We start from the raw sequence: 23,943 nt of genomic DNA, 5'->3' as shown, positions 1-23,943 counted from the left end.
AACTGATTTGTATTTGTCTATAAGTGAACAACCAAATTTGGCTTAAGTTAGACTAAAATTCATTAAATGTTCTTATAGAAGAATCTCTTTTTCTTTGTTTCTCCTCTTATTATTTTAGTTTTGGATTTGTTAAAAAAAAACTATTGCCCGTCTTTTTTTTTTTCTTTCCCAAAGACTTTTACAATAAAAACCAGATATTATTAATTTTAGTTATGAAGAATATAATTAAACACATAATTATAATTGGTATTTACATAGATACCCATCCTCCACACACATGCACATATCCTGGCCTAAATCCATACATATATCCACATACCCTTAACATACATATCCCCAAATCCCAACACTATTCTTCCTGATATATTTACATACCCACATACATGGAGTTTCTGAACCTGGTAAACCGGAAATTACATTTTCCTGTGTTATCTTGTGCTCTTAGTATAAATTTCATATAAGAAAACAAACAAACAAAAGAAAAAGTAAAGAGAAAGGAATGGAAGGGAAATGAAAGGAAAAGAAAGGAAAGAAAAGGAATGAAAAGGAAGGAAAGAAAGGAAAAGGAATGAAAAGCAAAAGAAGGAAAGGGAAAGGAATTAAAAAAATCAAAAAGAAAAGAAGAAAAAAGAAAGAAAAAGAAAAAGAAAAGAAAAACTGGGAGTGCTTACCAATGCTTCCTTATAATCAGGGCATCAGAAAAATTATATACAGAATAAATTCTCCAGCAAGCTATTACCCTAAACTTTTATTTCAACCATATTCTCCAAATAATGTTTATGAGCCAGTCATCAGCATAGATGTGGACAAATGGAAAAGTACCTTAGTTTGATTTAATGAGAATCAGACTAAAAATCACAAAATTTAGGGCAGAATATTCCAATGTATTAATATGATTTCTAATATATTGCATAATTAAGAAATAAAAAATTTTCTTATAATGTAATAATAATATAGGTCATATGTACATCATAAAAATTTCTGAAGGAATCTAGTGTAATTAATTATCTTGTATTTCTTCTTCTTTACCCCTTCTTCATCTGTAACTATTTTGTCATCTACTACTTATTAATTTGCTATTGTTTAATAATTATTGTTGAAACCAGAAATAATACAAAGATATAATATAGCTTATATTCAAATTATGTGTATAATAAAGAAACTACTCCTGATCTAGGATGAATAAAAGACAAATTATAAAAGGATATTCTCTCAGCTATGTAAATGTCATCAGAAAATTGCAAATAAATGTAAGCTCTAGTTTTTCAAAGTACTTTCAAGCCATTTTAAAACTATTTCCTTCATTTTAAAGTCATATCATTTTTAGTCTGTTAATATATTCAAAGGTTTAATTTTTTCTTTCATTTCAATTACTACCATAAGACATAGAATAATTCAAGCTTTATGAAATAAGTTTTTGTTCATTGAAAATTTGAGCACTCGTTTTTTAAATCAAAGTTGGAAAAAATAAATATAATAAAATATATACTTCAACTTCTTGTCCTGGATCTGGATCTCTTGCAAGAATCATATATATAAAAGCAGATGCACGAATATTTTCAGAAACAGACACTGTAACACCTATACAATTACATAAACCATGAACAATAATTGAAATTCAAACATTCTTCCACCACGTCTTGTCATATTATATTTCTCCCTATAGCAGTTTTCTTAATGATACTTATTTCAGAAAAAGACCAAAAAAGTTATTTCCATTAACATCCATTTTAAGAGAGCCAAAATAACAATATCAATTTGATATTTCTACATTTAAATTTGGGGCTAATTAGTGGAATGGATATAATTGCTCAGTATCTGGCACAAAGTCAATAGTCATTAAGATATGATTTCAACTTTGATTCTTTTATGTTAGATAATTAAAGCAATTTATCTCTTTTCAAAATAATGCACAAAAAAATATAGAGCATAACCTACAAAGTCATAAAGAAAGAATTTTAGTTGCTGATCCATCAATATTCTCATCTGTACAACAGGGAGAATGTACATTTTCAATCTTAGGGTAGTTCTGAGGACAAAGAAAATATTATACATAATGCATCTCACAAATGTTCGATAAATGTTAATTACTTTCCTCTCTTTAACTACTACTCTTTACCTTCCTTTCAATGTTACCAATTGTGATCTGTCTCTCCTCAAAATCAGATAACACAAATGCACACACATGTAAAAAATAAGTAGTTTCTTCATCTGTTATATGATTCTACAAATGATACTCAAAAAAAAAAAAGAATATTTCTGCTTTCTGTGCATTTGAATCTTGGATATCATGTCCAGAAAACGTTATATTATAATGCAGAGTAAGAAGTCCTTCAAAAGCCTTATATAGTTTGTCTGTCTCTAAGAATGTAATGGAACAATTTTTGTGTGAATAGGTCTTACTTATTTTGAACCATCGTTTGAAACTGAACATGTGTGAACAGTCTCTAATTTAGAGATTTGCTCTAGTTAATTAAGAAAATTGGATAATTTAACACAATAAATGAATTAAATATCTATGTGTCATTTGTATCAATATCCCATTTGGGATAATTTCACAGACATCTACAGAGTTACCCTATTTTTGAAAGAAACTGATGTGTTTTTTTTTCTGCCACCCCTTTGTTTCAAGGACCATAAACCCACATGAAGAGAAGAGCATCTTGATCTTGTTGCTGTTTTAGCAGCTTATGCTTGTTCAGCTGATTCTGTTGCAGAAATCAGGTCAGAATGATCTCCTTGGAATCCACGTGTATCTTTTTAAAACTTTCAATAATTTAGGGAAGACCAAAAGAAAATTACAAAGAACATCAAATTGCCTCAAAGTGATCCAAAAGACAATGTTTTCATAAACACCAAACATATAAGCAATTCATTGCCAAGGCATACCTAGGAGACCTTTCTTTCTTAAGTTAAACCTCTGTGAACAGGTCCTTTTAATACAAATTTTTATTTCAGATAGATTTTTTTTTTTTTACTACACATACCAGAAGGTATGTTTTGGTTCAAAGTAAGAAATCTATGCGTGTTTGTGTGGTGTGTGTGTGTTTCTAAAAGACTGACATTTCTTAAAAATGAAGAAGAGATATTGTTGGTGGTGAGAAATGGATAGAGAGCAATTATGGACAAGAATCCGAGGGGTGGAGGCGGGGACTATTTTAATGATGTTTGCCTTGCACGCTTGCCCTCAACTTCATTTTCCTCTCATTGTCTCCCACTTAACTGGATAGTTTCTCTTAACAGAGTGAAAAAAAGAAAAAGAATTAAAACAGAGAAGGAAGAAAGAGTAGAGAAGGTTTCAATATGATGATAAGAAAGCAAGTTAGGTTGGAAATAAATGGAGGTAAAAGATTAGAAAGACTTACCTAGCAGAACAGATAAAATTGATGAGCTTCAGTTGACCCAACCAAATTCAAATCAAGTCAACTTATATGAGAGTCTATTATGTGCAAAGTCTCAAGTAATATCAAATGTTTAAAAATTTTTATTTTCTGGAGGTGTTCATAAAACACAAACACATGTAAAGGTGAAGTTAAGGAACAGATATGAAGTTGTGATTTGTATGGCACTAATGAAAAGAATGTATTTCATTATTTTATACACATGAGTATACTGATTTCAATTAATATATTAAAAATGTTTTCTCTTATGGAGGAATTTAAAAAATGAAATACAATCAAAAAAATTGTAATTTATTCCAAAGTTTTCAAGAGCATCTATTTTACTTATACTGAAGGATACCTCCATATATTACTTTAATTATCTGTTCTATAGTAATTTATATAATTGAAATCTTATTATAAACAAATACTCTTTTGGGAATTATCATATGAAATAACTGCATACTCTTAAGAGTAACGACAATTCTTATTCAAAAAGTTGAAATTTTATAACTAAAGCTAACGTTTTAATTTGAGAAACATTAAAAAAATTAACAGTAGAGAATATTTATTACAATGTTGGAAAATAAAGAATAATTTCTTGTAATTATACAAAAAGAGATAGCAAAGGTTTTACATATATTTATAAATAATAGTATGTGTTTACAATTATCTATTAATATCACATGCCATTTTTTACAACAAAATTAAGGAAATTTTTTATAGTTCGCATTATCTCAAGCTTATTATTTCTTATAAGATGATTCTTAATGGCTAGACATCATTTCATCAAATGGATATTCCACTTTTTAAGTAATTTTTTTTTTTAGACATTTTGGATATTTCAAACGTGCTACTATAAATTTTACACATAAATCTCTACTACATATTTAATAATTTTATAAGTACGGACTCTAAGAAACAAATACTGGAATAAAGATTGTAATCATTTTAATAGTCTTAATAAATGTTTACAAAAACAGTACTTTGGGTAGTTATTCAAAATCCCACATTATGAAAGTTTTAATTTATTTATACCTTAGCCAATACTGCTATTTCCTACTATTATTTTTAAATTGGTCAATTCAGTAAGTGAAAATTATGTTTCATTGTTTAGATTTTTATGCATTTGACAACTTGTGAGTTACCTGTTAATTCATGCTACATATAAACTTAAAATAATTTTGTAAGTTCTCCCATACCCAATCTGCCTCACAGTGAAATAATTATTTAAATATTATATTAAATTACACTAACTCTAAGTAATTTTCTGAGGTTATCCGTCATTTCACTTCTTTTATATACTTTTTTTTATAAAACTAAAAAAGAAAAAAAAACACTTGAAGTATAATTCCAAGTTTTATTTTAAAATTTTCTTACCCTATTATTGTTTCATGAATGTTATCAATAAAATTGACTTGCAGTATACCTGCTGATGTTGGAAAACTTGAGTCACAGACAATAGGATCATCTACATTCTCACAAAAACTGTTAACATATAGGTACTGGTATTATTTCCATTGTCTCTGGCCTCAATTCCCAAAGAGTAGGTTTTAGAGTTATTGGGGTTGTCAATATTCAGAGGCTTAAGAAGAGTGATTATGCCTGTGACTAATAAAAAGAAATAAAATGAAGAAAAATTACCAAATCGAATTATAAGCATATGTTGATTTCGATGGCGCTTTAATTCACTTAAAAATATATATTTTTTAGTGAATAAAAAAGTGATGTTTAGCAATTCTATATTCACTAAAAATTTCTGTTTAAAAATGCCCACTTGTTTAATAATTACCTTTAAAATGTAATTAAATATTAAAAATGGTTTCATTATGCTTTCCTTAAAGTCTCTTAATTGCCATTTATGGATCTACTAAGCATAGGTAGTAGCATCTGTACTTTAAAAATACTAGACAAAAACCAATATATTTGATTTTAATTATAATATTAAAGTTATTAATATTTTTGAGCCTGAAAAAGCTAGCCAAATTATATTAAAATACTAATCATGTATTGCCTCGACCATGAGACTTAACTCAATTTTATCATATACAAAGATGAAAACTGAGCTCAGAGGTCAAACTTAGGAAATTTTGTGTAAGTATATATGACTATTTATTTCTGGTACCACCAAGGGAGATTTTTGGTCAACTGCGAAGATGGAAAGATAGCAGCAGCTATTTCATTATTTACATATGTTTTTGCTGGTCCACTGTTTCACTGTTGGCATCCAGTAGCAGTTGGGTCTGTACCTGCTCTACCCACCTCTAGATCCTCTTCAGCTTTTCTGACTCCTAGGACAGGTGTGTGTGCTCAGCCTGTGATGAAAGACCCCCAGTTTCTGCAGGATACTCACACCATCAAGGTCAGAGACAACAAGAACTGACATGGGTTTTAGGCCATCCTCATGAAGTCCAGCACCTGCTCGTATGTTCTGGTCTATCCTTAATCTCCCCTACTTTGTATCTCTTTTTCTTCCTATCTTCCTACATTATGGAATTCAAGCTCCAGGATCAGACACAAAGACACAGCCTTACAGACTGCCTAATCGGTTTTCATAGTTCTATTTTTAGTGTTTCCTCCTGGCCTGGTTGAACGCTGACTAACTGAAACAGGTATTCTACAAAACATAGGAAAGCAATATCTCAGAGTAGTAATGCTGTCCATATAGGCATAAATCTATCTATAATCAAATATCAAGATCTAATTATTAAGGAAAAGTCCAAGAGTCCACAAATGAAATTAAGAAGACAGATATGACTTAATTGTCCTATAGTCTACAAGGACTTCACAGAAGCATTTGTATTGATTACCTCTGAAAGCCAATGGTCTGTTAGACATATAAAGTATTATGACTCTCATTATTTCACAACAATGTCATTTTAACAAATAGTAAAATAACAACTGTCAAATGCCATATCATTTTTCGTATGTTTCCTTCTCCGTATTTAATTTAATTTTGAAAGAATAGTTTTACTAGCCCAAGTTCTAAGGAAAATGCAGAGATTAGATAGTGAATATTAATCAAAAGTAGGCTAGAAGTCTGTATTTAAAACTTACAAGGGTCCAAACCAAACATTTCCTGCTGAGTTTTAAAGAAATAAGTGATACTGCTATCTTCATCTTGATCTGTTGCTTTTACTCTTGCTATAATTTCTCCAACAGGTTTTTTTGTCACATTAATAGAATCCAAAAGAAATGACCTAAAGAAAAAAATATAGTGATGAAAAAATGTTGAAAATACAAATTTGTGTGTAAATATTAGCTGAGTTATGAATCACAAATCCTGTGAATCGTTTGGATTTGTGATGATACCACCTTCATCTTGTCAGGAATTTAAATATTTTAAAAATATTCAAATGCTGAGAAAATCCATTTTTGGCACAAGGTTACTTAATTTTTGCATAAACAATAATTTTTAATCATCTAGTCTCTGGCATCATGCCAGACATCAAGGCTACCATGGCATCTAAGAGATGAAAACTGAAAAACAAATTGAAATAGTGTACCTCTATTATTCCAAGTATCAAATGAATGAAATAGCTGGCAATTGAATATTCTCTTCTTGTTGTCTGGTGTGATGAAATGCTGTCCAAAGTGATAACTTGTTAAAGCAAGCTATCAGAACATTTCTTGTAAATTTATCACTCATGTCTTTAAATCATAATTAAAGTACCTGATTAATTTCTAAAAACATTTCTTTTTCAACCTGCTATTCAAACATCAGACATTTATCGATAACCTATAGTGCATAATTCCAGTTTATACACATAAGACTAAGCCTGTTCCTGCTCTTTAGGATCTCACTACCAGTGGAGAACACAGATATAAATAACTATAATGCTATGTGATAGATATCATAACTTTGCTACAGATTTAAAGAGAAGGAAAGACTAAATCTGGGAGAGAAATTCAAGAAAGTTCTCAAAGGAACGTAAAGTCAAAAGAAAAGAGAGATGAGTTGATGATGCCATTTCTCTGAGCAACCTCTTGACCACCACAATCCAGTGTGGTTTCTCCTTTACATATTCCATAACATAATGTAACTCACAATATTTTAATTTTGGACCACTTTAAATCATTTCCTTCTCTGTTTTATTGTAATTTAACATACTATATCTCTTAAAAGATGAAAGCAACATTTGGGGGTAATATTTTAGTAATTTTGGTATCGCTTATAAAATCTAACATTAGTCTATTTAGTAAAAGCAATGAATTCATTCTAACTGAAGGCATGAAGTTAACAGATAGTGTTCTTAGAAGTTGATGGCATCTCTACTGCAAACATAAGTGGACAGTTAGGGTAACTATCCCTAGAAATAAAAAGAAACTAAGCTCCATATTTGCTTCTCTGTTTCAGATAATAAAAGTTAAAGTGAATTTCAGGACTCAAACAATTACTTTCCATTCTCATCTATAGACATATAACTTAGTGACAGAAGGAAAGTAACTCGAATGCTATTTTTCTTTTTCTCTTCACCAATTTAAGAAGTATTTGATTATTCTTAGGTCGTAGTAATATATTTGATTGCTACACTTTGAAGTATAGAAGAATATGTAACAGACATTCATAATCTGTAAATGTTTTTGAATGCTACAATCATACCTCAGAGTATGGAATTGAAATAGTTCAAATACTTTAAACTACATTTTAAGGTCCACTTTTTTCATTATTTAAAAGTAGTGTATTTATTAAGAAGCAATACAATAACTTTATAAAACTTTAGAAAAGAAAACAAAAAGACACAAAGAAAAAACTCCACAAAATCCTTTTACCATACTACAATGTTGGTCACTTCTACATTTGTTTTACAGTGTTTTCTAATATATGTTTTTACATTCAACATATGTATCAATCATGGATATATAATCATGTATTTTTAATATAACACCATTACATATTTTCTAAGTAGCTACATCATTTTTATTTATTTTTATGTTTTATTTTATTATTAGTTTCAAGTATATAGTACATTAGTTAGACATTTATGTAGTTTATGATGATCCCTCTGATTACTACTTCTCTCCTCTGACTCTACACCTAGCCATTGCATTATTGATGACTGCATTCCCTATGTCATGCTCCCCATCTCTGTGACTATCAAATATTAATTTATAGTTCTTTAACCCTTCACCACTTTCTCTCAGTCCTCCCATCCCCCTACTTTATGATTGTCACCAGATTGTCTTCTATACCTGTGAGTCTGTTTTCGATTAGTTTGTTCTTTTTGTTGCTCAGATTCTACATATAAGAGAAATTATAGGGTATTTATCTTTCTCTGACTTATTTCACTCAGCATAATAACTTCTAGGACCATCCGTGTCATTACAAATGATAGGATTTCATTTTTTCTGGCTGAGTAATATTCCATTGTATATCATATTTTATGGTTACATTTTAAAATAAATATGCTTACTCAAATTGAGGCTTCTCATCATTTATGTTTTTGATTGTGAAAATTAGAGTCCCTTGACAAAATAAACCTGTTGTATTGTTGCTCTCAGTGAAAGTTGGAAAACCTGGAAAAGAGTGTTTAAAAACTTTACAGTATACTATTTGGTTATATATATCTTTATAATATATCTCCTGTTAGGTTTTTAAATTGTTTTTCCAATTAGATAGAGCTTTTTATTTTTCTTTTAGGCAGTTAAAATAAATGTAAGTGCTTTCTTAGTTAACTAGATTAGTCATATATTTCAAAATAGCTTCATTTTACATACCATTAAATGTTATTCAAAGGTCTGTGTAGCTTGGCTGTATGCCTAAATATAGATTCAGTTGAACAAAAAAGATAATGAATGAAATCTAGATTCAATAATGAACTCAAAGTATGGTGCAGTGAAACTTCACAAAGCAGGCTGTTTGATGCTAACCCCTAGAAATAGGACCATGTGTTACTCTCTGGAATCAAGAATTTCTGAAGAGTTGAGAATGTCATCAAATCTAAAATATTTTCTTCATAATCCTATCACATATCTTACCCTTTAGATATCATTTGTTCATGCATATTAGCAAGTGTCCTTTTGAAGGGAAAATAAAAATTGCTGAGGCAGTAAGATATGCACTAAAACCTTTTTCAAACAAACATTAGATAAACATTCATAATGCACAAGAGCCTGTGCTAAGTAAGGGGTTGATAGTAATTGTACTTAGATCTCTTGGATGGGTACTAACATATCATACATTATAAAATGAATTGGTTAACTATACAGTGGAAAAAAGAAATAGGTCTTAAAGGACTTAGTGCAAATGTGAGTCAAGTCAAGCAGGGGAAGTGAGGCAGGGAATGGTCAGAATTATGAAGCTGAACTGCTTACTATGTATCTTCTAGGCATAAACTCCATTTTTTTTCCACCTAATTTTAACCCCATTTGTAGACTACCATTCAAATTGCTTAAAAGATATGTATCACAGACTTATCCATCATCCTGTAACATTCAACATATCCAAATTGAAATTGAAATAGAAATCATTAGTTTCTCCCACCATTTATGTTCTCTTAGTCTAGAAAGTTGAGATCATCTTCAATTATTAATGCTTCTTTCTCCTAAATATCTGTTCACTAGCAAATTCTCTATTTTTCTATAAATTCTTGTATTTTCTCCATGATGATTGTTTTCTCAATCACCTTATTGAAATAATACATGTGGAGAATTTCTGAAAATGGAAATGTTTTACCCATAAAAATAATAATAATAATCTATTCCTTTATTTCTCAAATTTCACACCTCACTTTTATGTGGACAGATTATGTCAAGGACCCTCTAGGTATTTTCTTTCCAGGCAGTTATTTTCCACTCAGAAAAATTCTTCCAAACAATGCTTTCCTTAAATTACTTTTCTCATAGAAATGTTGGAGATTGTTCTTCTTTCCTACCATATTAGTTTCAAATTCATCTGTAAGGTTTATACCTGATCTTACCTTGGCTACCTATGTTTTTTTGCCATTCTAAGTGGGGCAGGATATGAATGCTCAAATAGTTTCAATATGAACATTTTTTAAAATTTCTTTCATTTCTTTGATGTTCAGAAATATTTAAATTTTAATTATTTACTAATTTAGTTTACCCTGATTAGAAAGCTATTTAAAATCTTTTTTTCTTCTTTAAACTTCCTTAGGTAGATCTAAAAGTTAAGACATAACCCTGTGCTTTGGATAACCACAAAGACTGGATCTAGACTTTTAACTAACTGAACAAATTCTCATAAATGAATCACACAAAATATCTCTTTTTTAAAAAAATAACAATATGTTTAATTTTTCAGGCAGAGTTCAAAGTTACAAAAAAAATCTCTATTTATGTAGAATAATAAATAGACATATTAATTATATGATATCCTGCATCAAAGTCCAAGGGATCTTTGCCTCTCAAGCTAACAATGCCACTTATAGAATCCATTCCAAAAGAATTTGCTCCTTTCTTTGGTCCAGATAACTGTGTCTCAATGGAGTACTAGAAAAAATAAATATATATTACTCATATCAAAATAAAAGGAAAGGTATTTGGAAGATTATTAAAGTACAATAATAAAGTAAATATTTAGAAAGTTCTCTATTTTCACACTTATTATTTTCAGTCTTTATGATCTAGGTTGTATTAAAACCACTGGCATATACTGATGAAGAATACAGGAAATATAAGAGTTGCTTAGTATATTAACACAGCTAAAAGATTTGCTATATTTTTATAAAGCTGCACAACATAAATATATTTCTAAGGGATTTTAAAACAATACTTAATACTGATTCTGCACATTAATTAAACTCTGAAAAAATATACCAAAAAACTCAGTGTCACTAAGTTTAAATTTTAGGAAACAAAACAAAAATTATGATGGTATAAAACAATTTCAAATATTAATACAGTTAAATATGCAGTTTTTATTTATCTTTTTTTTTAATTTATTTGCCACCATCTCTGAGAAGAGGTGTGAGTAGTTATATATTCACAAAACAATCTGAAAAAAATTTAGTTTGAAATGAGGTAAAATTTGATTAAAGAAAAGTTCAATTGAATCTGTGTATTTTTTTAATCCGATAAAGGTGTAGCTTATAGTATTTTCGAAAGCACTATAATTTAAAATAATCACCTACTGGATCCCTATCTTCTTCCTGCAAATGACAGAACTGGTAATAACTATCTTCAACTGGACCATAGGTTTTTTTTTCAACTATTGGAAAGACATCTAATAGTAAAGGTCTCATATTTCTTAACAATTTCATATTAATTTTATATTGGCTGGTCTACAACAAAATATTTTGTTGAGTACTTGGACTAACAACAGCCCAAATATCACTGAAGGTTAACTGGAAATCAAGGACAAGGGAGATTACGTGACTTCCACAGGATCACATCTCTAGTTAGTGGTAAAGCTATTACTTGACCCAAGTCACCTGACAGCCCCATTACTTCACCCCCTTTCTGTGCTCCATTACTTCATACTGTGAGTTACTAAATTAGAAGTAGTAAACTCAATACATGTTTAAAAAGAACAGCTGCAGAGCAAGCATGCTGACTTTTGTAGTCCAATGTACCACTAAATTCTCTAGATAGAATTTTATAGGTTCTTTCTATTTTGCCAAATCTCTGAGAGACTTTACGATCATGAATCAATTATGTGAAAAACAAGTCTCTTATCGTTAGTAATCAGGATACTGCAACATCAAAAAAATATATATAATCACATTCACATGTGTCACTGAAATAGCTAAAAAAGTGAAACAATTCTGAATAGCATCCCAAAGCCAAAGCCCCGGTTTCAGTTCAGCATTGACATCTTTCTACCAGTTTCCCACGTCCATTAGAAGTCATATAATTTTTTTTTGTACAAATCAAGAAAATATCTTTATCTAAAGTATCTTCATTTATTTCCCACATTAACATGAATATTGCATTATAGCAGATGACAACTTAATTAACTGTCTCTATAAAATCAAACATGTTAACTATTCTTGAAAAATATCTCAGAAGCATAGCTCTATATGCTGAAGTGATATATACATCTCACACAATGACCACCATTTACAATCAATCTATCACCATTTTAGGTGTCCTCATCTGTGGCTGTCACCCTATAAATGGACTGAAATAATGGATAGTCCTCATCAATTTCTAAGGTAGCTGTGAAGAAAAAATAAACATGTTACTTCAAAAATTAAAGTATGTAATGTATTCATTAGCTAATACTAATTTTAGATTGTATGATAGAATTGAAATTTTTTAATAAAAAATTAAAAAGATAATATTTTAAGATAACTATATATTTTTTCTTATTTTTATATTTTTCCATTTGACTTCCTATCATCTTTCTTGTCCCTACAGAATGCCCTAACTTACTTCCTGGCTCTGTCTGTGGCAACTATAGCTTAAAGAAAAAGATCATGACATATACATTGACAGACAATCCCATGAGAAGCCAGTGGGGTAGGCTCACAAAAGATTCGATACTCCTGATGGGCCATGCATGGAGGAACTCTTTCTTACAGAAATACATTTGTGGACAGCCGATTTACCTCTAACTCACACATCTTCTAACTTCTCTCCATAACCTTGACAATGGGTTAAAAAGACAAAACTACAATACAATATGGATAGAGCGACCATAGGAAAAACACAGGTTAATTGTTTTATTTGTTTTCTTGTGTTTCGTCTCTCTCTCTCCTTCTTTCTCCCTCTCTCTCTTCCTGTGTGCATGCATGTCTGCGTGTATTTTATTACAGTTTATAAAGTATAAGTTTGAGAGTTTAACTCAAGTTGGGTAATACAACATTTTAAAATTTTCTGTTCCTTACACACATACATTTGTGGACCAAATTTGTACATAATAAATTTAAATTTTAACAAGTTGCCCAACTAATTTAATTGATCTTTGTTTTTCTAAAGTAATTACATTTAAAATAAGTGACCAGGAGACTTGAGGGTAGGTGACAATACAAGATTATAAAGGTAATGGTAACTACCTAAAAATACCTTCTAAAATAATACAGAAAAAAGAAATAGAATTATACAAAAGATTGCCATCAGCATAACTTGAAGATAGAATGTGACCAAATTTCATAATAAAGTTAAGTGATTTTTTTTAAAGAAAAGAAACAAATTTAACAAATCCTGGCAAATAATGTCTCAAGTTTCCATCTCACCATGAGACTTGGTGTTATGCAAAGGGGAACACAGAAAAGCTGTAGAGAAGAGAAAGAGAAAGCAAATTAAAGGCCTAAAATTGATGCAAGATTACTGCCAGAAAGTGTAAGTCAGTGTAAATACCCCAAAAACTTCTATCAAGCTTAGTATTGAAGGGAGATACATAAGTTAAAAAAGCAAGCTTCACATCCTCCATTTTTTTTTTCTTAAAGGCAAATAAATTATAAAAATGAAAGTGATTTTAAGATTACAAATATTTTGAAACAGAACAATAAATTAAGTAAAATATGTGCTAGAAATATACTTGTACCTATAACTTGTTCTCGACTAAAATAATCTGAAATTGAGCTTAAAATGTTTCATTTTCAACATTAAGAAAAATGTCAAATTTTGCAACACTTCATAAGCATAAGCTTGAACTATTCGATGCAAAGAAATTAATAGAGGAATAAATGTGTTAGACCCTTAATTCTCTTAAGCAAGTCTCTGTTCTATTTATTTTTTAACTTTCTACAGCAATTATTTCAAATCTTGCCCTTTTGCCCCAAACCTCTTACCCCAATCCTTCTGTCTCATTTCTCATAAAGGATCTTTCTTCTTTCTGAACAGAACAAATAGAAACCACAGGATGAGTAACAGCTCACCTTTTCCCATAAGAACTGCAATCCTATTTATAGCTGCATATTTTCCCTCCTTTTAAAGTGAAATGGGAGAAATTTCATTCTAACTCTGTCTTCCATTTTCAAATACTCCCTCACTACTGTCTACTCTCCATTAGGACTTCTAATAAAAAAGGACATGAAGAAGAGGAAGCAGAAGGAGGAGGAGGAAGTGAGAAGGAGGAGAGGAAGGAAGAGAAGAAGAAAGAAGAAAGAAGAAGCACACTGACCCCAAGCACACTTTAACTATGGTCCTGTCTCTCTCTTAGGGCCAGAGTTTGGTATATTTTTTCACCTCCAAGTTTTTAGTCCACTCTACTAGAGGTTCTGCCTCACCCCCCAAAACACCAGAACTTCTCCCAAAAAGTCAATGAAGGCCTCCTCTGTGCCACCAGACTCAATCGATACTCAGTGTTCATCTTATTTGACTTCTCTTTGGCATTGACACAGTTGACTCTTGCTTTTCTCTTGGCAGAAAAAGATCATTGAAAATCTATAGAGATTTGCTCTAAAACTTTCCAGTACCTCTAAAAACTTGCCCAGGAAAACCAAAGTTGGCAAGGTTCCTAAAAATCCATTAAGTTCTCAGATCAGACAAAGTTATGATGGCTCTTCAAATCTTAACCAACAATTTCTTAATAATCTGCAGTCTCCTTTAGCCACCATCTTATTCTGTCATCTTTGAGTGCATACTCCTATCACCTCATATCCTAGACAAAGCCAACACTGGGAGTGGAAAACAGGGACTCAAGGGCTCTCAGTGTGACAAAGAATGGGACTGAGAGTCCAAAAGAGCTTTAGAGAAATGGCTTGGAGTATTACCCTTGATTAAGAAAAGGCAGAAAAAAAAAAAAAAAAGATATTCTGGTTGCTTATTCACATTCATAGTCAATACCATTGCACATGTGTATATGTGTGTGAATGTATTTGCTTTGAAAAATAACTACATGGCTATCAGAGAGCACTGCCTTTTAAAGTGAGAATTAAAAAAAATAATGCTTTTTTTTGCATCAACATAAGAGAGTAAACATGACATTTCTGAATGTAATTGATAACTCTTCCATAGATTTTAAAAAAATGAATGATATTTTAGCACAGTATAATAGAGATGCATATAGAAAAATTCTACTTATTTTTAAAATCAATTTAAAAGATGTTTAATATAACAGTTTAATTATATGAATAATTAGTTTTGGTTTATATAGTTCAAACTTCAAAATAATCCTTTTAAAATTTCTTTTGTATTTTTAAATTATAATTTACATTGATGACTTTTCAAATCAAGAGAATAATACATGCTTTTAAAATACTAAATTTTAATTGCAATAATAAAGAAAATTTCTTTCAGGTACACACTTAAATAAACTTGGACCCTCAATTCATTAGTATTTTTTTTAGAGATTAGAGTTGCAATTACCATTTGAAAGGAGAAAACTTAAAGCTTTGAATGTGTTAAATATAAAAATAAATTGAAAGTGTAAATATAGGTATGTAATTGTTTATAAGATAGATGAGATTGATAAATAATTGAGTGATTTATTGAATGATACCACCTAAACTTTGATGCCATCTCTCTCCTACTTTCTTTCACACATCTTCAACTATCTGATCAAATGGATTCTCCCCATTTTTTTTATAAAATTACCTAAGCATCTCCTTTTAAAAACAAATACATCAAACAAAATTCTTTAAATCCAATATAATTTTGCTACCATTTTCTCTCCAGCTTTATATACAAATTTCTAAAAAATGTCTTTTTTATTTTCACAGTCTCACTCATCAATTTGCTCCATTTTGGCTTCTATGCCTGTAATATCAATAAAATTTTTCTCAGTAGGCTCATTAGTTATCATTATCCCCAAATCACTAACTAAATGCAAGGGACATTTTAACACTTCATCTTGCTGGATTAAGGAATTCAAATCTACTAACCACTGGCACTCTCTTTCAACACTCTTTCTTTGCCATTCAGGGCATAACTCTTTCTTTTTTCCACAACCACTTTAGCTGCTCCTTATTCTTTTTGGCAGACTGAGCTTCTTCCCCACGTCATCTGAGTGTAGGAGTTCCTCAAAGTTTGGCCCTATGCCCTCCTTTCTTCTAATTCTCTACTCTCTAGCTGAGTAATCTCTTCCAAATCCATGGTTTCAATTACAAAACATTTATAGCCCAAGGCGAGACCTCTGAGCTCAACTGCTTACTTAAATCTCTCCTTTGATATAACAAAGAGATACCAAACACAAGATGTTCAAAAGTGAACTCAATTTTCCTCTCTAAATTTGGTCTAGTTCTAGATTTTTCTATGTTAAATGAGCATCTCCAAACCAGTTATGTAAATCGAAAATATCAAAGTCCTCTGCTTTTCCTTTATATTAATTTAATTCCAGATTCATTTACTTTTTAACTATCTCAAGACTATCCTTTTATCTTTATCTCTATTTCTTATCTAGGCCAAACTATGCCATTCCTTGACTGGATTAATGAAGTGACTTGATAATTAGTCTTTCTACTCCATGGATCTTCAAACTACCATCTATGAGCCAAATCTAGACTGCTGCCTGTTTTTGCATGGTTCATAAGCTAAGAATGGTTGTTAACATTTTTAAATGATTTTTAAATTTTTTTTAAAATTTTCTTAAATTAGTTTCAAGTATACAATACATTGCTTAGACATCTATATAGTTTGTAAAATGGTTCCCCCTCAATTGCTCCCTCCCTCCCCAACCCTCCAATTAGCCAATGTGTTCATTCTAATTGCATTCTCTATGCCATGCTCCCCATCCCCATGTTCATCTATCAGCTACTAATTTGTACTTCTTTAACTCTTCATTCCATTCTCCCAGCCCGCCAAACTCCCCTCCCCTCTGTCCATCACCAAATTGTTTACAATATTTGTGAATCTGTTTTTAGTTAGTTTGTTTTTTTTATTCCTTAGATTCTGCATATAAGTTAAATCATATAGTGTTTATCTTTCTCTGTCTGACTTAAATACCTTCTAGGTCCATCAAAACAATATGTTTTTCCATCCCCTTCCATTTAGTCTGTTTCTTTTAATCTGAAGTGAGTCTCTTACAGACAACATGTAGGGCTCTTGTTTTCCTTTTCTTTCATTTACTCTTTTAGTTGGAGCACTTTATTCTTTTTCATTTGAGTTACTTATTGATAAGAATGTAGTTGTTACCATTCTTTATTCCTGTTTTTGATACATGTAATATGGGCTTGGTGGTGGTAAATTCCTTCAGCTTATTTTTGTCTGGAAAGCTCTTTATCTGTCCTTCAACTCTAAATGATAGCTTTGCTGGATAAATTATTCTTGGTTGTAGATCCTGGCTCTTCATCCTGCTGAATATTTTTTGCCAAGCCTTTCCGTCCTGCATAGTTTCTTTTGAGAGATCATCTGCCAGTCTTATGAGTTTTCCCTTATAAGTAACTATCAGTTTTTCTCTTGCTGCTTTTTAATATTCTTTCTTTGTATTTAATCTTCAGCATTTTAATTTTGATGTGTCTTGGTGTGGACCTCTTTGGATCCCTGATTTTTGGAATTCTCTGAGTTTCCTGGGGTTTTATGTTCATTTCCTTCACCAGGTTAGGGAAGTTTTCCATCATTATTTCTTCAAACAGCTGTTCAACATCTTGATTTTCTTCAGTTATGCCGATCGGATAAATATTTGGACCCTTAAGATGTCCCATATGCTCCTTAAACTATTTTTATCATCTTGGAATCTTATCTCTAGCCATTCTGATTGAGTGTCCTTGGCTTTCTCATCCTCTAGATAGGGCATTTGATCCTTTTCTTTATTTATTCTGTTTATTTCTTTGTTTATTCCGCTTAATATACTTCTCATCTCAGATAATGTGTTCTTCATTTCAGACTGGTTCCCATTTATAATTTTTATTTCCATTTTTATGGGTTTTTTTTAATCTCTTTGTTAAAGTTCTCCCTGAATTTAACCAAAAGTTCATTGAGCATCTTTATAACCAGTGTTTTGAATTCTGCATCTGTTAGATTACTTGACTCCATTATATCTGGATTTCTGTTCTGTTCTCTCATATGGTTTCTGTTTCTTTGTCTTTCCATTTTGGCTGCCTTTCTGTGTCTGTTTCTATGTATTAAGCAAAACTCCCAAGTATCTCAGTCTTATTAGTGTGGATTTGTGAAGTAGGTGTCAAGTGGCAGTCCTGAGTGGCGCTCAGCTACAGGCCAAATTTAGCTCAAACCTCTGCCCCTCCAGGGCCACCCATTAAGATTCAGCAAGCAATCCACAGATGCTGTGCTTATAAATGCCTCAAAAGGCCACACCAGAAACTGAGGCCAGTTGCCTCCAGTGTGAGTTTAGGTGCTGCTCAGCAAAGAGCATCTGACTCGCTGAAGATAAACCTGGATGTGGTGTGGGTGGGGCCGCGTGTTGCGGGAGGCGGGGTTTCAGGGAATCCTCTGGGTGGAGCGACCACTGTTATCCAGTCTGATGACCCGGGCAATGGTGCCACTGTGTCCGCGCACTGGAAGTGGGAGAGTTCAACAGAGAACAGTGGCTACTACAGGCACTTCTGTATAGAGTGAATCTCTCCTCAGCCCTCACTCTGATAATGTCTGTAAGTCCCTGGTGCCCGCTGTGAGCAGCCAAATCGGCACCGATGCTCGGAGAGAGCAGGTCCATCACCTCGAAAATCCACTCATGGACATGGCCCCTTTAAGAGGCTTCTGCCACTGCCGCTGCCCTAGCCTCCTGCCCTAGCCTCCGTCTCACTCAGCCGCTGGAGACTATGTAGTCCCACTTCCTCTACCTTCTGTCATTGCAGGGTGCTTACTTGGATTTCTCCTTAGTTGTATGGCTTATTCATCAAGATCCCAGGCAATTCTTCCTTGCTGCTGCTCCTTGTTTCCAACACTACTTTGATTTGATTGCCAGAGGGATGAACAGAGCCTCTATCATCTACACCATTTTGGTTTCCCCTTCCATCCCAAAATTTTAAAGAATAACATTTTGTGATTTTGTTAGGTAGCTAGGCAGACATGAGTGACAGAGGGAGCAAAGGAATAGGGATCCAGCCTAGAAACCACTCCAAAAACACCCTACTAGTAGTTAGAGAATCCCTCTTGCATACCCAGAGACAAAGGACACAAGGGTTACAGTCTTAGCTGGCCTAATCCAGCTACAGATGCCTGTGCAGAAAGTACTACCCTGATTTGCCCACAATTTAAGCTTCATTATAATATTATGTTTATGACTGGAAGTTCATGAATTTAATTATAACAGACTGAATTCTGGATAAGCACATGTGCACTAGGCAAAGAGTCATATAGCAGCCAACTGTCAATCAAGGTGACTTCACATGGGAATCATCTAGAACCTCTCATTGTGACCCAAATATAAACAGACCTTCCCACTTCTGCTTGTTACAGCTCTCTTTGCTGAAAACCTACTCCTCCCTAGGGGCATACTCTGTCTTATCTTTTCATCTCCAAATTCCACAGGGCTGCAGCCTTCCTTAAGGTGGCCCATCTACTTCTAAAATGCACTTTCAATAAATCTTACTTTTTCTAAATCTCACTTACGTGTAATTCTTTGCTGTGTCTACAGGGAAGAATCAAAGGACAACACACAACACTACCATGCTGCTGGGGCAACACCAGATTTCACATCACCCCAGCAGTAACAATGTGAAAATTATATGAAATTCAAATTTCAGTGTTTATAAAGTGTTAACAGAACACATACACAACCACTTGTTTACATATTGTCTATTGTTCCATTCTTGCTATGCTGGCAGAGTTTAGTAATGGAGATAGAGACCACATAAGGTGCTCTCATTACTTCACATACTACAAATTGCTGTAAGCCAGTCATAACAACATTCTAAGTACTATGTTATTTTTTTATTACTATGCCTACCCATCATGGCTAAACAAGAAAAGAGAAATGTGAACATTGAATGCTGCACATTGAAAGAATGATGGAGTATGGATTACTTGGTTATTAAATTATGTGGCAAAGCATTTTGTTTATTATGCAAAGGCACTATAGCTGTGATAAAGGAACATGATGTACATCAGAATTATAAGACTAACCACTGATCATAATATTCCCATTTGACAGGAAATCAATTGTCAGAAAAAATAAAATGATGTAAAACTAAATATCTCATGATGACGGATTTTATTCACAAAAATAAATCAAAATCACACTGCAACCAAAATAAGATTCTGAGGGGCTCATTTGATAGTCAAGCAAGGAAAAACCACTCACTGATATTGAGTTATTTAACCCTTCCACCTAATAAAAGGAAATCTTATCTCCCTAAAAGAGAACATCTATTCTTTTCATTAGGAGATATCTATTACAAAAGTATTATCAATTGTTATGATTATTATATTTTAAAAATTTTGTCAATAAAAATTTATAGGTGTTTGTGTCCTATATTGTTACATAAGTATTATGTAAATAATATCCTTGATTTTGCCTTCAAAACTCAAAATATTTACTGTTTAGCTCTTTAAAACATTTGTTGACACTTCTATCTTGGTGCCCTTCAAATATTTCTCTACACTCAACCAGATGGACCCATTTAAAATACTTATCTGTTTAAAACATTTCGAAAGATTACCACTACATTTAGGGCAAAGAACAACATTCTTGAAATACCTACATTAAGTTCCAAAAATCATTTACTTATTGCTCTCTCTTTTTTAATCATACTAGACTTTCAATTCTTGTCATGCTCTGTCTTAACTGAAGGCATTTGTACATGCAGCTCCTTCTACATGACACACCATTCCCTCTCTTCTTGTGTATTTATTTACTCGGAATAGAGTTTGAAACTAAAATATAATCAACTTTTTTAGAGAAATCTTCTCTTATGCGTCTGACTTGGTCAAACACAAACATACACACATTATTTACTTTTATAATATGAAAATACCCTTTGACATTAAGGGTATTAAAAATAAATTACTCTTTGTGACATTTTCATGAGTAAAGTTTTAAATGTATATTTAAAGTCATCAAAGCCTTTTATTTGTTTCTCTCCTGCCTCACTTTTCTTACAGTAAGTCTTTTGAAGAATCTGTATTGCTGTTTGTAATGTATTTGCTCTCTAACCTCTTAGTTGTAGAATGGGAATATCTACCTAGCAAATCTTTTTTTCCAAATAGTCCCTTAAAGAGATTATATGTGTCCTTATATACACAAATATCTACACATATTTTTATGTAATTATATAAACATACATTATGTACATACTAAAAATCACTGGATGTCTCCAACTGGAGAAATGTGCCTAATCTCTTTCCTTATATATAGCTGTTAAAAGTAAATCATAAAAAAATAAATAAATAAATAAATAACATATAATACCTGTACCTAAAGAAAACCAGGGATCAGCAGTATAGTCTGGAGGTTCAGGAACATCAGTAGTATTAATGGTCAAAACATGTCTCACAAGCCCTCCAGTATCAACTATCAGTAGAAATCTTCTTGGATCAATTTCATAATTAAAAATTTTGGTTGATGCGATTATACCAGAACTTAGTTAAGAGATAATCCATAAATTATAATTAACATAAGCATATATAAACATACTCTTTGAATCATGAAAGATTTTAGAATTACATATTTAACTCTTTTGTTAAGAATCAAAGTGGGAAATGACATGATCTTCCCAAAGTCACACAATTAACAAACAGCATATGAATCTTCAATTGAAGGGGGAGTAGGGAGGGAGACTGCAGAATGTAAGTAGTCCCAAATTTTATTTCTCTGCTACCTTATAAGAGAAAGATTTAAAACACGAAAATTGATAGCAGACACCAATAGTTGACTTATTTTTTTTCAAATGTTCCACAATTTAGGCTTCTATTTTTTAGAAAACTGTATCTTGTTCTCAAACATTTTTACTGAAAATCATTTCCAAATATTATAGGGACTATTTGTGACAGAGATTATATTGTGATCACAATACAATCGACTTTATTAACAGAGGAAACAAAATTGTTTGTTTATATCAGGCCTCTTTAATTATTACTTAAAATCATGAAACAGGTTTGGTATAATTTTGAGATGACACTAAGGTAATCTTTTTAACAAAGATGTCCCTGTTGCCAGAGGAGGCCTACTGTCTTCAAAAAGGTACATTTATATGCTACTTCCTGCAAAAGCAACCAATTCCCTGTTGGACTAGCCTAAGACCTAGATGTAAAATAGTTAACAGTTCTAAGTGAAGACAAGAAAAGAAAGTATAGATGAAGGGAAGAAAAGCACAGACATTAACCAAATCTTTTTTTATATATATTGTTATCATTGTGGGCAAGATTAGTACCATTAAATTTGGGCATTTTTTAAAAGATATTGTCATCAATTTTTAATGAAGAATATCTTTTAAAATTAATGAAATATTTGAGATATTCTTAGAAAGCCCTGAGTCACAAAAGCTATTGTATTGGAGAGAGAAAAGATTATCCTTAATTATGGGAAAGTCACTATTATCAACAGTCAACTTTTTTTACATATATACACCAATCAATCTTAGCTAATAGATTTAATACAGACATCCTCCCCCCAAAAAAAAGACTTTCTGGAAAAAATAAATTTCCTTTAATTTTTTCTACCATTTATTTTTTAATTTTATGGAATAATTATTCAAGCAAAATCATAAGAAGAAACAAGAACGATTTAATGCAGAATTTCTTTCAAATTAAAGTGAAACTTATATATCCCTTCCAAATAGAACAATAAACAATCTCAAAGTGTGGTGTTGGATCCAACCTGGAGAGAATATTAATAAGTTCACGCATTTAGTGGTTGTTTATTATAATGTCTACTAATAAATTTCCTCTAATCAGATTAATGGTACTAAAACTGTGAATCTCTCCTCATCCATCTAGCCCAATAAAAATATTTTCAGCCCTTATCTTTGGTGTCAAGGATACAAAGGAGGAAGAGTCCCAGTATAAGAATTGACAACATATCAAGAACTTGTGGTTTGATAGAATCAGTTGGATTCATATAGAAGCTAGAGGTTTCTAGACTAGGTTTCAGAGATTAACACGAACTTTCCTTTGGAATTGACATGAACAAAGCTTTGGAAATCAGCCTTATGAGTGAATCCCAGCAAAATGAACAGAAAATCATTCATTCAACCCGCAGAATCATGAGAAATAAAATTCAGTGTTGTTTTAAGTAACTATATTTTGAAGTGGTTTGTTATGCAGCACCAGAAAACTGATGTAAGAGGCATGCAAAGTTGAAGAGTTGGAAGAATTAGAAATACAACCAAGAATTTCTTAGTGTAGAAACTCACATACAGATACAAAATCAAGAAGGGAAACAACTGAATCAAGCATAGTCCTTGTGCTCAAGACATTTAACCAGGGAAATAAAATTGCTAAAGAATGATTTAAAAATACATAAGGTCATTTACTTGATGTTGGGAGCAAGATGGATACTGGAATTACTTCCTGGAGGGAATTATTTCTGAATAAATGCCTGATATATGTGAAGGGATTGATCAGGAGAAGAGGGAAAATACAAGATCTGTGCAAAGGCCTACAGGCAGAAGATAGTTTTGCATTGGGAGATGCACATTTTGACTAAAATATATAGCATGTATTGGAGAGTGGTATCTTTTGAGTCTGGGGGAAAAATATAGGAGCCACATCTTAAGTAGATTTGTGTGTCACTTTAAAGAGTTTGGATTTTACCTTGAGAAAAATAGGAAGCTATCAGAGTTTTAAGTAGTATGATAGTGAGAGTTGATAGATAAATAGA

The 23,943-nt window shown here is 31.8% G+C and overlaps 1 long non-coding RNA gene across 1 annotated transcript in view; it reads right to left on the bottom strand.

The window, feature by feature from the left end:
- The window catches only part of LOC120591646 (uncharacterized), a 37,278-nt gene extending 23,119 nt beyond the window's left edge, over nucleotides 1-14,159 (bottom strand). Inside the window, exon 1 of the long non-coding RNA XR_005649941.1 lies at nucleotides 14,078-14,159. This is a non-coding gene — a long non-coding RNA (uncharacterized LOC120591646). The remainder of the gene's footprint in view (nucleotides 1-14,077) is intronic.
- Between the last annotated feature and the right edge of the window lie 9,784 nt (nucleotides 14,160-23,943).

Source organism: Pteropus medius, unplaced genomic scaffold (genome assembly GCF_902729225.1).
Source record: "Pteropus medius unplaced genomic scaffold, Ma_sr-lr_union100, whole genome shotgun sequence".
Taxonomy (NCBI): Eukaryota; Metazoa; Chordata; class Mammalia; order Chiroptera; family Pteropodidae; genus Pteropus; species Pteropus medius.
The sequence above is the reverse complement of the archived record's forward strand: the minus strand, read 5'-3'. Positions and strand labels throughout refer to the sequence as shown.